Here is a 13,105-nt window from a genome sequence, read left to right as displayed (position 1 = left end):
TGAAACTTGAGTAAACTTCTAATTTGAAAATTAATATTTTATATTACTTAATTGTGTTAAAATTAAAATTAACAATATACGAATATTTAATTTAAAAATTAAATGTATAATATTTTATATTACAGAATTGTGTTAAAATTAACGATATGAATATTTAATGGAAAAATTAGAAATTCTTATTTAAGTGAATAATGAAACTAATATAAACTATAATATTATTTTTCCTAACAATATTTCAATATCCATAAATTCAAATATACTTGAAAATAAAAATCGATAATTAAAAATTCTAAATTTTTTGGAAATTTTCACATTTCATTTTAATTCAAAACATAAAGTTTTTCTTTGTTTAAAATCGAACTTCAAATTTCAGAATTATGTTAATTGAAGAAAATTCTTTCTTTTGTATTCAAAAATAAAGTTTTTCTTTTTTTGCTAAAATTATTCAAAAATATAAATAAAATATTCAAAATCAGTATTAGAAAAAGTTTTTCTTTTGTAATTCAAAAAAGGATTGCGTTTCATTTGAAAATCGAATTACAAATTTTCGAATTATGAATTTAAATCAATTTTATTTTTTTTAATTAAAAAATCCCTTTTTTCGAAATATTAGAAAATGGAAATTCAAATATTCAAAATTAGTGTAAAGACCATTTTCAATTTTCGAAAAAGAATTCACTTTTGACTTAAAAGAAAATAGAACTTTTTCAATTTATAATTCAAAAATTAGGAACTCTATTTTTAAAAAAAAGTTCTTTTTCAATAAAATCAAAATATAAATTTTTTTGCTGCCGATTTTGAAAATTAAATTTTGCTTGTCTGACAAAATATTGTTGTTTTGAATTAAAAGAAAATAAAAACTTTTTTATTTTGATTTTAAAATTCAGATCACTTCTTAAATATTTTAAACAAAAAAAAACCCTCTTTTGAATGAAAGGAAAATGGAATTTTTTTCTATTTATAATTATGAAATTTTTATTTAAATTTTTTCTACAAAAAACTCATTTTTCAAATAAAAAGAAAATATAAATTTTAAACAACGATTTTCTGTCTTTAAATCGAAACTCAAATTTTAAAATAAAATTTTACAATTTTTAATTGAAAAAAATTTGAATTTTCTCTTAATTCAAATATGAATTTTTCTTCAAAATATTCAAAACTGAAAAACTGAGTTTCAAAATCGACCTAAATAAAGTTTCAATTTTCTTTTATTTCAAAATAATGAATTTTTTTTCTAAACTTCAATATACAAATTTCGGAATTTGAGAAGATTTTTGGTTTTAGAAAATGAATTTTAAATTTTAGAATCATAAACGGGAAAAATTCTATTTTCATTTAATTAAAAAGTGAATTTTTCTTCAAAATATTCAAAAATGGAAAACTGAATTTCAAAATTGACCTAAAAGAAGTTTCAATTTTCCTTTTTTTTTAAATAATTATTTTTTTTGTAAACCTCAATATTCAAATTTCAGAACTTCAAACCGAAAAATTTCAATTTTCTATCTAATATTCAAAACTGTATTTTGTAATAAATAAATAAAAAATAAACTTCTTTTTTGTTTAAAATAGTCCAATATCAAAATTCAATTTTCAAAATTAGGATCAGAAAAATTTATAATTTAATTTTATTCCAAAAATTATTTTTTTGTTCGAAAATAGAATTTCTAATCTTAGAATCATAATTAAAAAAACATTCCATTTTTGTTTAATTTAAAACAACGATCTCTTGTCCAAAATTCAAGATTGAAATTTCGGAATTTCAAACCGAAGAAATTTAATTTTTTTATATTCAAAAATAAATTTCTTTTTTTGTTTGAAATATTCAAAAATAAAAATTCAATTTTTAAAATCAGTATTAGAAAAATTTATATTTTGATTTTATTCAAAAAAGAATTTTTTCGTAAATAGAATTTCAAATTTCAAAAGTTAGAAACGAAAAAAAATCTATTTTCTTTTAATTCATAACAACAATTTTTTTTAGAACTCAAGACTCAAGTTTCAGAATTTTTAACTGAAAAATTTCAATTTGCTTTTTCAAAAATTAAATTTCTTTTTTTTGTTTAAAATATTCGTAAATCAAAATTTATTTTTCAAACTCAGTATCAGAAAAATTTATATTTTGATTTTATTCAAAAAAGGATTTTTTTTCGAAAATAAAATTTGAAATTACAAAATTTTGAATCGAAAAAAATTCTATTTTTTTAGATCATAATAACGATTTTCTTAAAAAATCGAGAACTTAAGACTCAAATTTTAGAATTTTTATGTGAAAAAATTTCAATTTTCTTGATCGAAAATTCAATTTCTATTTTTTGTATGAAATATTCAAAAATCAAAATTTAATTTTTAAAATCAGTACTAGAAAAATTTAGACCTAATTTTATTTTATTCAAAAAAGGATTTTTTTGTTTTAAAATAGAATTTCCATGGAAATTCTATTTTCTATTTTTTAGAATATTATAAACTAAAGAAAATTGTATTTTCTTTTAATTCATAACAACGATTTTTTCCTAAAACTTAAGATTCGAATTTCACAATTTTAAACTAAAAAATTTCAATTTTCTTATTCCAAAAATTCAATTTCTATTTGTAGTTGGAAATATTCAAAAATCAAAATATAATTTTCAAAATCAATATCAGAAAAATTTTTACCTAATTTTATTTGAATCAAAAAAGGATTTATTGTTTGAAAATAGAATTTCTAATTTTAGAATATTATAAACTGACAAAATTCAATTTTCTTTTAATTTAAAAGTAATTTTTTTCTAAATATTCGAAAAAGTATTTTTTTTTTTCTGTAAATTGAAATTTCTTAATTTCAGAATTCTAAATCTTTTCGATTTAGAAATAAATTCTTCTTTTCTATTTAAAATATTCGAAAATTGAAATTGAAATTTAAAAATCAAAATAGCAGAAAAATTTATACTTCATTGTAATTCAAAAAATTTTTTTCCCCTACGAATTTCTTCTTCTATTTTTAATAATTTCCTCCCTTAATTTTCTGTACCAACTATTCAAAAATGATAACTTTTTCCTAAATTTTCTCCCCCGTGGTGGTAATGCATTTTTCCTCAATCTAACTTTATAACGAAATAACGAAAAGTTTCTCACATGAAAAAGTACGAAAATCATTCCTCTCCTCTTTTTTTTCCTAGGAAAGCAATACATTCTATAATCAAGATTAGTCTCGAAAAAAAAAGAAAATGAAATAAAACTTGAAATCGAATTCACTACTAATTTCAAGCTCTGATTCAAGTTTTATTAACCCCTCCACCCTCTCTCTCTCTCTCTTATTCTTCGTTCAATTATCCTTGAAGATCCTTTTTTTTCTCCAAATTCCTATCATACTTAAATTATCCAATAAAAGTTGTCGAAAACGATTCAACTCTCGTTTCCTGTGTAAGGAAAGAGGAAACCAGAGAAACCAGAGGAACGAGAGTGAGAAAAGAGAAAAAAAAGGCGAAGAAGTGTTTAAGCGCTTAACGTCTTGAACCATCGCCAAAAAAAAAAAAAGAAAAAAGTTTTTTTTTTTTTTTTTGCGAACCTTTACGCGAAGACAGGCGCGGCGTGTCCTTTGTGGAATAGGGACCAATGTTCTCCGGGTAAGGAGTACGATATGAATGGGCAGAGCCGGGCCGTGTCTCGGGACAAGTGCGCGCGCCTTCGAAAATCAAAATCAATGTAGTCTGTCCGCTCGCTCGGTTTGCTCGGATTGCCCACGCCCTAGTCCACGCTCATACCTTCGAGCCCGAGCGGCACAAATTTGCGCCTCCAGTCCGGTCACTGCCTCGTTCTTGTTTTTCTCTTTCCCTCTCTCGATCTCCCTCATTATTATAGGCCGCTTTCTGTCTTTATTTTTCACCTGTGCTCGCAAACAAAAAATCAACCGGTGAATAAAAATTAACAATCGAAAAAAAATGTGACCCAGTGGACTTTATTTATACCCAAAGAAAATAATAATAATAAACAAAAATAAACAAAAAAAAAAAAATTATAAAAAAAACCACCCCCAAGAGAACGAATTCGAGAGCAAAAGAAAGAGAAACAAAAAAAATTATTACTGCGAAGAAACAATTGTTTATCGTGATGAAATCATTCTTCGTGCCAGTTCGACTCTCCCTTGAGATTAACCTCTGCGTCGAGAGAGAGAGATGAACGTCTAAAACACGTGAGTGTTGACTTGTAGTGATTCATTTTTTTTCAATTCTAAATACCATTCAATTAGAACTCTATTATTTTTTTCCCCTTTTAATTTGCATTTTCTTTGCAAATTGTTGCAATTTTCTTTTTTTTTCTTTCCATAAACTCCAATCAGTTTTTTTTACTCTCGTAAAATTCTCATTTCTTTCAATTCCCATTGAAAATGTACAGAAAAAGAAAATTTTCGTGTTTGATATATTTCCGCGAGCGTTTAATGGACACTTCCGAGATTGTAACTTACCCTCCGGAAACCGCCTTCAACGAGTCTTAATGCACACCAAGAGAACCAAGAAGAAGAAGTAGAAAAAAAACGTGATTTCCTTCTCCTATGTCTTAAGGGTTTTCGAAATCCTTTTTCTCCAGGAAATGGACGAAATTTCTCTCTTTTTTCGGTTCATCACTCTGGTCAATGTTTACAAATTGGATGATGAGCTCTCTGCTCTTTTTTGCCTCCCCATTGTTATCGTCCTAACTCCTTGAAACTTTGTTGACTCGAAATCCAAAAAATTGTTGTTGCCTAAAAAAAAAAGACTAGTTAATAAAAGTGAGCAAAAAAAAAAGTTGATGACAAAGTGAAAATAATTTACAATGTTTTCTTATTGAGAATGAATAATATATTTTTTAAAATTTCAACATTTACTGTTTATTTTATAAAATATCAAGAAAAATAAAATTATCAATTATAAATTCTACAACTATTTAATATTTCTTATTTTATTTATTTATTTATTTATAATACATCCCCGTATTTATTACATTTTAATAAATTTTTATTACATTTTAATTTCAACATTATTAAGATGTGAATGAAATATTATCAAAATGTTAAAATCAGAATTATTAAATTTTATCAAAATTGTATTAAAACATTCAAATATAATTCCAATATTGTCAAGAAGTTAAAATATCAAAACATTTTTCAATTAAATTTAACAGAATGTTAGAATATCATAAAGAAAGATTTCAAAAATCAATTTCAATTATCCTTAAATTTTAGATTCTTAATTTAAATATTATTCACTTGTTAACAAATTAATTAATCGATTATTATTTTCAAAAATTTTAATAAAATTCTTCTTCTAAACATTTCAATTATTTTTCAAAAGTTTAATAAAATTCTTCGAAACTATTTAAATTATTTTCAAAATTTTCGTAAAAGGGGCGCATGATTATTCCCCAAATGTCAATTTTGCGAAATGTCATTTTTGCGAACTGCACTTTTGCGAAATGTCATTTTTCCGAAATGTCTTTTTTGCGAAATGTCATTTTTGCGAAAAGTCATTTTTACGAAAAGTCACTTTTACGAATTGTCATTTTTGCGAAAAGCCATTCTTGCGAAATGTCATTTTTGCGAAAAGCCGTTTTTGCGAAATGTCATTTTTACGAAAAGTCATATCAGCAAAAAGTCAATTTTGCGAAATGTCATTTTTACGAATTGTCATTTTTGCGAAAAGTCATTTTTACGAAAAGTCATTTTTGCGAAAAGCAAATTTTGCGAAATGTCATTTTTACGAATTGTCATTTTTGCGAAATGTCACTTTTACGAATCGCCATTTTTACGAATTGTCACTTTTGCGAATCGACATTCTTACGAAATGTCATTTTTACGAATTGTAATTTTTGCGAAATATCATTTTTGCGAAAAGTCATTTTTGCGAAATGTCATTTTTACGAAAAGTTATTTATGCGAAAAGTCATTTTTGCGAAATGGCATTTTTACGAATTGTCATTGTTGCGAAAAGCCGTTTTTGCGAAATGTCATTTTTGCGAAAAGCCATTTTTACGAAAAGTCATTTTAGCGAAAAGTCAATTTTGCGAAATGTCATTTTTACGAATTGTCATTTTTGCGAAAAGTCATTTTTACGAAATGTCATTTTTGCGAAAAGTCAATTTTGCGAAATGTCATTTTTACGAATTGTCACTTTTGCGAAATGTCATTTTTGCGAAAAATACAATAGTAAACTAGTAGTATATATAGATTCACTATTGTATTTTTCGCAAAAATGACAATTCGTAAAAATGACATTTGGCAAAATTGACTTTTCGCAAAAATGACATTTCGTAAAAATGACTTTTCGCAAAAATGACAATTCGTAAAAATGACATTTCGCAAAAATGACATTTCGCAAAAATAGCTTTTCGTAAAAATGACATTTCGCAAAAATGACATTTCGCAAAAACGGCTTTTCGCAACAATGACAATTCGTAAAAATGCCATTTCGCAAAAATGACTTGTCGCAAAAATAACTTTTCGTAAAAATGACATTTCGCAAAAATTACTTTTCGCAAAAATGATATTTCGAAAAAATTACAATTCGTAAAAATGACATTTCGTAAAAATGTCGATTCGCAAAAGTGACAATTCGTAAAAATGGCGATTCGCAAAAGTGACATTTCGCAAAAATGACAATTCGTAAAAATGACATTTCGCAAAATTTGCTTTTCGCTGATATGACTTTTCGTAAAAATGACATTTCGCAAAAATGACATTTCGCAAAAACGGCTTTTCGCAAAAATGACATTTCGCAAGAATGGCTTTTCGCAAAAATGACAATTCGTAAAAATGACTTTTCGTAAAAATGACTTTTCGCAAAAATGACATTTCGCAAGAATGGCTTTTCGCAAAAATGACAATTCGTAAAAATGACTTTTCGTAAAAATGACTTTTCGCAAAAATGACATTTCGCAAAAATGACATTTCGGAAAAATGACTTTTCGCAAAAGTGCAGTTCGCAAAAATGACATTTCGCAAAAATGACATTTGGGGAATAATCATGCGCCCCTTCGTAAAATTCTTTAGCAAGAGTTCAATTATTATTCTTAAAAATACTAAAATTCATCTGAAGAATTCAATTATTTTCAATATAATTGAAATACAATTCTTCTCAAAAATTCAATTTTCGAAAATTTTAATAAAATTCTTCTCAAGAAATTAATTATTTTCAAAAATTTTAATAAAATCCTAAGAATTCAATTATTTTAAAAATTTTTTAATAAAATTTTTCGCAAGAATTCAATTATTTTTAAACATAAGAAAATTCATCTGAGAAATCCAATTATTTTCAATACAATTTTAATAAAATTCTTCTCGAGAATTCAATTATTTTCAAAAATTTTTAAATTCTTGTCTAGAATTCAATTAATTTCAAAAATTTTAATAAAATTCTAAATAAGAATTCAATTATTTAAAAAAATTTTTAATAAAATTTTTCGCAAGAATTCAATTATTTTTAAATATAATAAAATTCATCTGAGGAATTCAATTATTTTCAATACAATTTTAATAAAATTCTTCTCAAGAATTCAATTATTTTCAAAAATTAAAATTTTTTTAATAAAATCCTAAGTAAAAATTCAATTATTTTTAAAAACAATAAAATTCTTCAGAAAAATTCAATTATTTTTGTAATTTTAAATAAAATTCTTTTCAAGAATTCAATTATTTTTAGTAAACAATTTTAATCAAATTCCACGATAAAATTTTAATTTCCTTCTAAACATTGTCTTCGAAACAAGTGAATTTCTATTTTTACTAATTTTATTTTTTTACTATCTCATTTTTTCAAAACTAAAAAAAATCTTCGTAGGAATTCAATTATTTTCAGTAAAATTTTAATGAAATTTCTCTAAAGAATTCAATTATTTTTTTCAATTTTGATAAATTTTGTTTATTAGATTATTATTTTAATACATTTTTAAATGAATTACTAGAAAGAATTGAATTATTATTAAAAATTTTAATAAAATTCTTTGAAATAATTGAATTATTTTCATAATTTATAAAATTCTTCAAAGCATTTCCAATTATTTTCAATACAATTTTAATAAAATTTCTTGACAAAATTCAATTATTTTAAATAGATTCAATAAAACTCTTCTCAAAAATGCAATTATTCAATTATTTTCTGTAAAATTTAATTTTATTTCCTTAAAAGAATTTATTTTTTTTTTTATATTTTTAATAAAATTCTTCGAAACAATTAAATTATTTTCAAAAATTTTAATAAAATTTCTTGACAGAATTCAATTATTTTTAATAGTTTTAATAAAATTTTTCCCAAGAATTCAATTATTTTCAAAAAATTTAATAAAATTCTGCGTAAGAATTGAATTATTTGTAAAAATTAATAAAATTCTTCTGAGAAAGTCAATTATTTTCAATGCAATTTTAATACAATTTTTCGAAAGAATTCAATTATTTTTAAAAATTTTGATAAAATATTTATGAAAATTCAATTATTTTTAGAAGAATTTTTATAAAATTTTTCGAAAAAATTCATTATTTTCAAAAATTTTAATAAAATTTTGTAAAGAATTCAATTATTTCCAAAAAATTGTAATTAAATTCAATAATTAAAATTATTAACAAATACGATTATTTTAAAAACTTAAAAGAAATTCTTGGTAAAATTCAATTACATTCAAATTTTCAACTAAAACTATGGAAAACCTACATTATTTTCAAAAAAAAAATTGAAATTCTGGAAAAGAATTTATTTATTTACGAAAACTGTAATAAAATTGTTTATTAAAATATTAATAAGATATAAAAATTTTATTACAATATTATCAAAATATTATTAGAATATCATAAAAAAATTATAAAAATATTAATTAAGAAAATAAATGAAATATTACAAAAATATAAAAATATTAATTACGAAAATAAATAAAATATTACAAAAATATGAAAATATTAATTAAAAAAATTAATGAAATATTATTACAGAAATGTGAAAATATTAATTAAGAAATATTCTCGAAAAATTGTAATGAATAAATAATATTAAAACCTGAATTTAAATTACATTAATTTCTCTGACTATTTGCTATTTTTATTTACATTTGAATATTCATTTGTGCCTTATTTCTTTTTTTTCATTTATTCGCGCTCGATTATATTTATCCACCCTTTCCCCATTTGTTTATTACTCCCTTCAATTTTCTATATACAATTGTCTGTTTACTTTTATTTATTCATCTTTTTTTCCCAACTTATTTTCCTGTTCTATACTTTTGTTTACTTGTTTTTGATTTTTCAAAATTTTTTTCCATCTATTAAAATAATTTTTCTCCAGTCAAACTGCAATTTTTTTTTTTTTGATGATGAAAAAAATATTTAGTCTTATTTTTAAAAACGAAATTTTAACGCTATTTTTGAAAAACAAAATATTGAGCTAATATTTGTGAAAAACGAAATATTGAGCGCTAGTTTTTAGAAACAAAATATTCGCATAATATTTTTGAGAAAAAAAATTACTGAATAACATTTTTTTTTAATACTGCAAATAGGATAGAAAATAAAAAAATTGACTTTTATAAAACATTAGAAAATATGAGTAATTGAAATATTTTTTAATTGAAAAATGTATTGAACAGTGAATATTTTTCTGTTGTTTTATTTTCTGTTTTTTTTTTAAATTTTTGTTTTTCTTTTATTTCAAAATTTTTTGTGCGAATATTTTCAAGGAATTGAAAGGAAAGTAGAAAAGTTAAAGGAGCCCCTGTTTTTTTATTCACATAAACAACTAATCAGAATTTAATTTAACTTTAAGTTTCTTTATATAAGTAAAACTGCATTCATTATATTAACTTTTCAAAGTTTCCATTACAGTTAGAGTATTTTATTTTGGAGTTTTACAAAATAGACAGCTCTAACTTTTCGCCTTTCTCTATTTTTCTTTTCACTCGTTTATTTTGTTTCAAGAACAACAGGCTCGTTGTTTTTTTTTTCCTTCACTATTTTTTTCCCCCGAACAATCCTCTTTTTTTAAGTAGATTTAATGATTTAAAGTTGAGATAAATAAAGTAAAAAAAAATTGTTTCGTCGAATTTTTTATGCAAACTTTAAATTAAATTCTCTCTCTCTCACTACAAAGGGAAATATTTTTTTGAAAGAAGTAAATTAAAATTGAAAAAAACTAATTAAAATTGAAAAAAATGAATTAAATTTTAAAAAAGAATGAATTAAAATTGCAAAAAAGAAATAGAAAAAATAAAATCAGAATTGAAAAAATAGATTAAAATTGAAAAAATGAATTAAAAATTTTAAATTGAAAAAAAATAGATTGAAGGAAAATAAGAAACTAAAAATACAAAAATAGTAAAAAAAAAATGTATTCCAATTTCTATAAAAATTCCTAATCGACACGAAAAGTCGTGTAACTTTTTCCCCTGAATAGCTTGAACTAAAAAATGGCTATTGTTATTGGCAGGTGTTTCGCTTAAACTACAAAGAACGTGGAATCTCAAGTATAAAGTGAGCATTATATCCAAAAACAATGAAAGTCGTTTATTCCCTCGTGCTCCGAATTCTGAAAAGAATTGGACACTTTTAATTTAACTTTCCTCATTTTTCAAGCCACTAATGAAGAGAGCTAATTTTCAGACTATTCCTCTTTCTCCCCCTCTTCTCCCTTTTTTTTCATGTTCAACACACATTCCATTCGCCCTCTCTCTTTAATAAAAAAAAAACTTTTTCAAACAAAACACCTTTTTACTTAATTTAACATTCTTCATTTTTTTGTCATTCAAAAATTCAGCTTTTTTTCCTCTCCTTTTTTTAGTCAGGGTTGCCACACTTTTTCAAATTCCCTGACTTTTCCAGGTTTTTAAAATGAAATTTATTCGAAAACATCAATAACTTCATTTTTAAATAAATATTTAATCATTATTATTTTTTTATAGAAAATTTTTCTTTAAAAATTATTTTCATTATTTCGATTATTCATTTCTAGAATTTACAACTAAAATTCTTCTTTAAGTCAATTTTTTTTCAATAATTTTTGAAAACGTTCTTTTTTAAATTTTCAAATCCATTTGTTAACAATTTCATTTTACGAAATTTCGAATTATTCTAAAATTCTTCAATGAAATATATCAGAAATTATTAAGTAAGATATTTGTACGAAGATTTTTATTATTTATAAAAATAATTGAATTATTAAGAAGAATTCATTATTTTATGAAAAGAATTGAAATTTTGCATATTTTATTAAAATTTTTGTAAATAATTGAATTTCTCACTAAAATTGTGATGAAAATAATTGAATTTGTGCGAAGAATTTCAATGTTTATAAAAATAATTGAATTCTAGTGAAGAATTCATTTTTTATGGAAATAATTGAATATTTACGATGAATTTTATTATTTAGGAGAATAATTGATTTCTTGCAACGAATTTTTGTTACATTTTTTTTAAATAATTGAAATCAGGTGAGAAATTGTATTATTTATGAAAAGTAATTGAATTCCTGCTCAGAATTTTTTTAAATTTTTAATAAGAATTGAATTATTGCAAAGACTTTCGTTATTTATAAAGATAATAATTGAATTCTGGACAAGAATTTCAATTAATATTTTTGAAAATAATTGAATTTCATAGAAGAATTTCATTATTTACAAAATTAATTAAATTCCAGTGAAAAATTTTTTTATTTAAAAAAATAATTGAATTCTTGTAACGAATTTAAAAAAAATTTTTTTAATAATTGAATTCTTTTGAGAAATTTTATTAAAATAGTAGATTTCGAAAATATTTGAATTTTAGCGAAGAATTTAATTATTTGTGAAATGTAATTGAATTTTTTCAAAAAACTTTTGAAAATAATTACATTTTTCGAAGAATTTGATGAAAATTGCATCATTTTTTATAATATAAGAATTCAATTCTTTATTATGAAAATAGTTAAATTCATTTAAAAAATTCTTATTAAAATTGACTTGAAAATAATTGAGTTCTTGCAAAGAATTTTATTATTATTCAAGATAATTGATTTTTTTTTAGAAAAATTTTGATAAAATTGAACTGGAAATAATTGAATTCTTCTAAAGAAATTTATCTTTTCTAAAAATAATAAAATCCTTTGAAGGAAATTTATTAAATCTTTAAAAATAATTTAATTCTTTCAAAAATTTTTAATTAAATTCTATTAAAAATCATTGAATTTTTGCAAAGCTCTTATTATTTATGAAAATAAGAAATAATGAAAAAAATATAATTTTTTAATAATAAAAATTCTATTGTTTCGCAGAAAATTTAAATTTATTCGAGGAATTTAATTAAAATTGTATTAAAACTAATTGATTTCTTCTAAATAATTTTATTAAAATTGTCGAAAATAATTGAATTCTTTTAAGGAATTTTATTAAAATTAAAAAAGAATTGAATTCTATCAAGAAATTTAATTGAAATAAATTTAATTCCTCTAAAGAATTTTTAAAGTTGTATAACAATAATTGAAATCTTGTGCAAAAATTGTATTAAAATTTTTGAAAATAATTTAATTGTTGGGAAGAAAATTTAAATTGTTTCGTAGACTTTATTTAAAATTGTAGTAATTAATTGAATTGTTTATAATAAATTTTGTCGAAATTTTAAAAAATAATTGAATTCTTTGGAGGAATTTCATTTAAATTGTATTAAAAGTAATTAAATTCCTGCGAAGAATATTGTATTGTTTATAAAAATCATTGAATTTTTGCGAAGAATTTTATTATTTATAAAAATAATTGAATTCTTTAGAAATTAAATTTGTATAAAAAATAATTAAATTTCTGTGGAAAATCTTGATTATTATTTATGAAAATAATTGAATTGTTTAAATGAATTTTATTTATATTTTTGAAAATAATAAACAACAATAATTAATTATTAGATAATATTGAGTGAATTTTAAAAAATTTTTGAATCTGAAATAGTTTAAAAATTAAAGTTGATATTTGATAATAAAAAATTTGAAATTTGCAAAAGAATAATAAAAAAAAATTAAATACTGCATTTCGCGCGCTAGTGTAAATAATAAAAAAAGTTAGCACAATAAAAAAAAATTACTCCAGAATTGTAAATGTTTGATTAAAAAATTAATTATTGATTGAGTTTTAAAAGTAACTAGTGATTAATATT

The 13,105-nt window shown here is 21.8% G+C and overlaps 1 long non-coding RNA gene across 1 annotated transcript in view; it reads left to right on the top strand.

Moving 5' to 3' along the window:
• The first annotated feature begins 3,666 nt into the window (after positions 1 to 3,666).
• Positions 3,667 to 13,105, top strand: part of LOC122511519 — a 44,304-nt gene continuing 34,865 nt past the window's right edge. Inside the window, exon 1 of the long non-coding RNA XR_006302526.1 lies at positions 3,667 to 4,168. This is a non-coding gene — a long non-coding RNA (uncharacterized LOC122511519). The remainder of the gene's footprint in view (positions 4,169 to 13,105) is intronic.

The sequence above is a fragment of the Leptopilina heterotoma genome, unplaced genomic scaffold, assembly GCF_015476425.1.
Source record: "Leptopilina heterotoma isolate Lh14 unplaced genomic scaffold, ASM1547642v1 Lhet_85, whole genome shotgun sequence".
Taxonomy (NCBI): Eukaryota; Metazoa; Arthropoda; class Insecta; order Hymenoptera; family Figitidae; genus Leptopilina; species Leptopilina heterotoma.
Note: the sequence above shows the minus strand (reverse complement) of the source record. Positions and strands in the feature narration are given on the sequence as shown.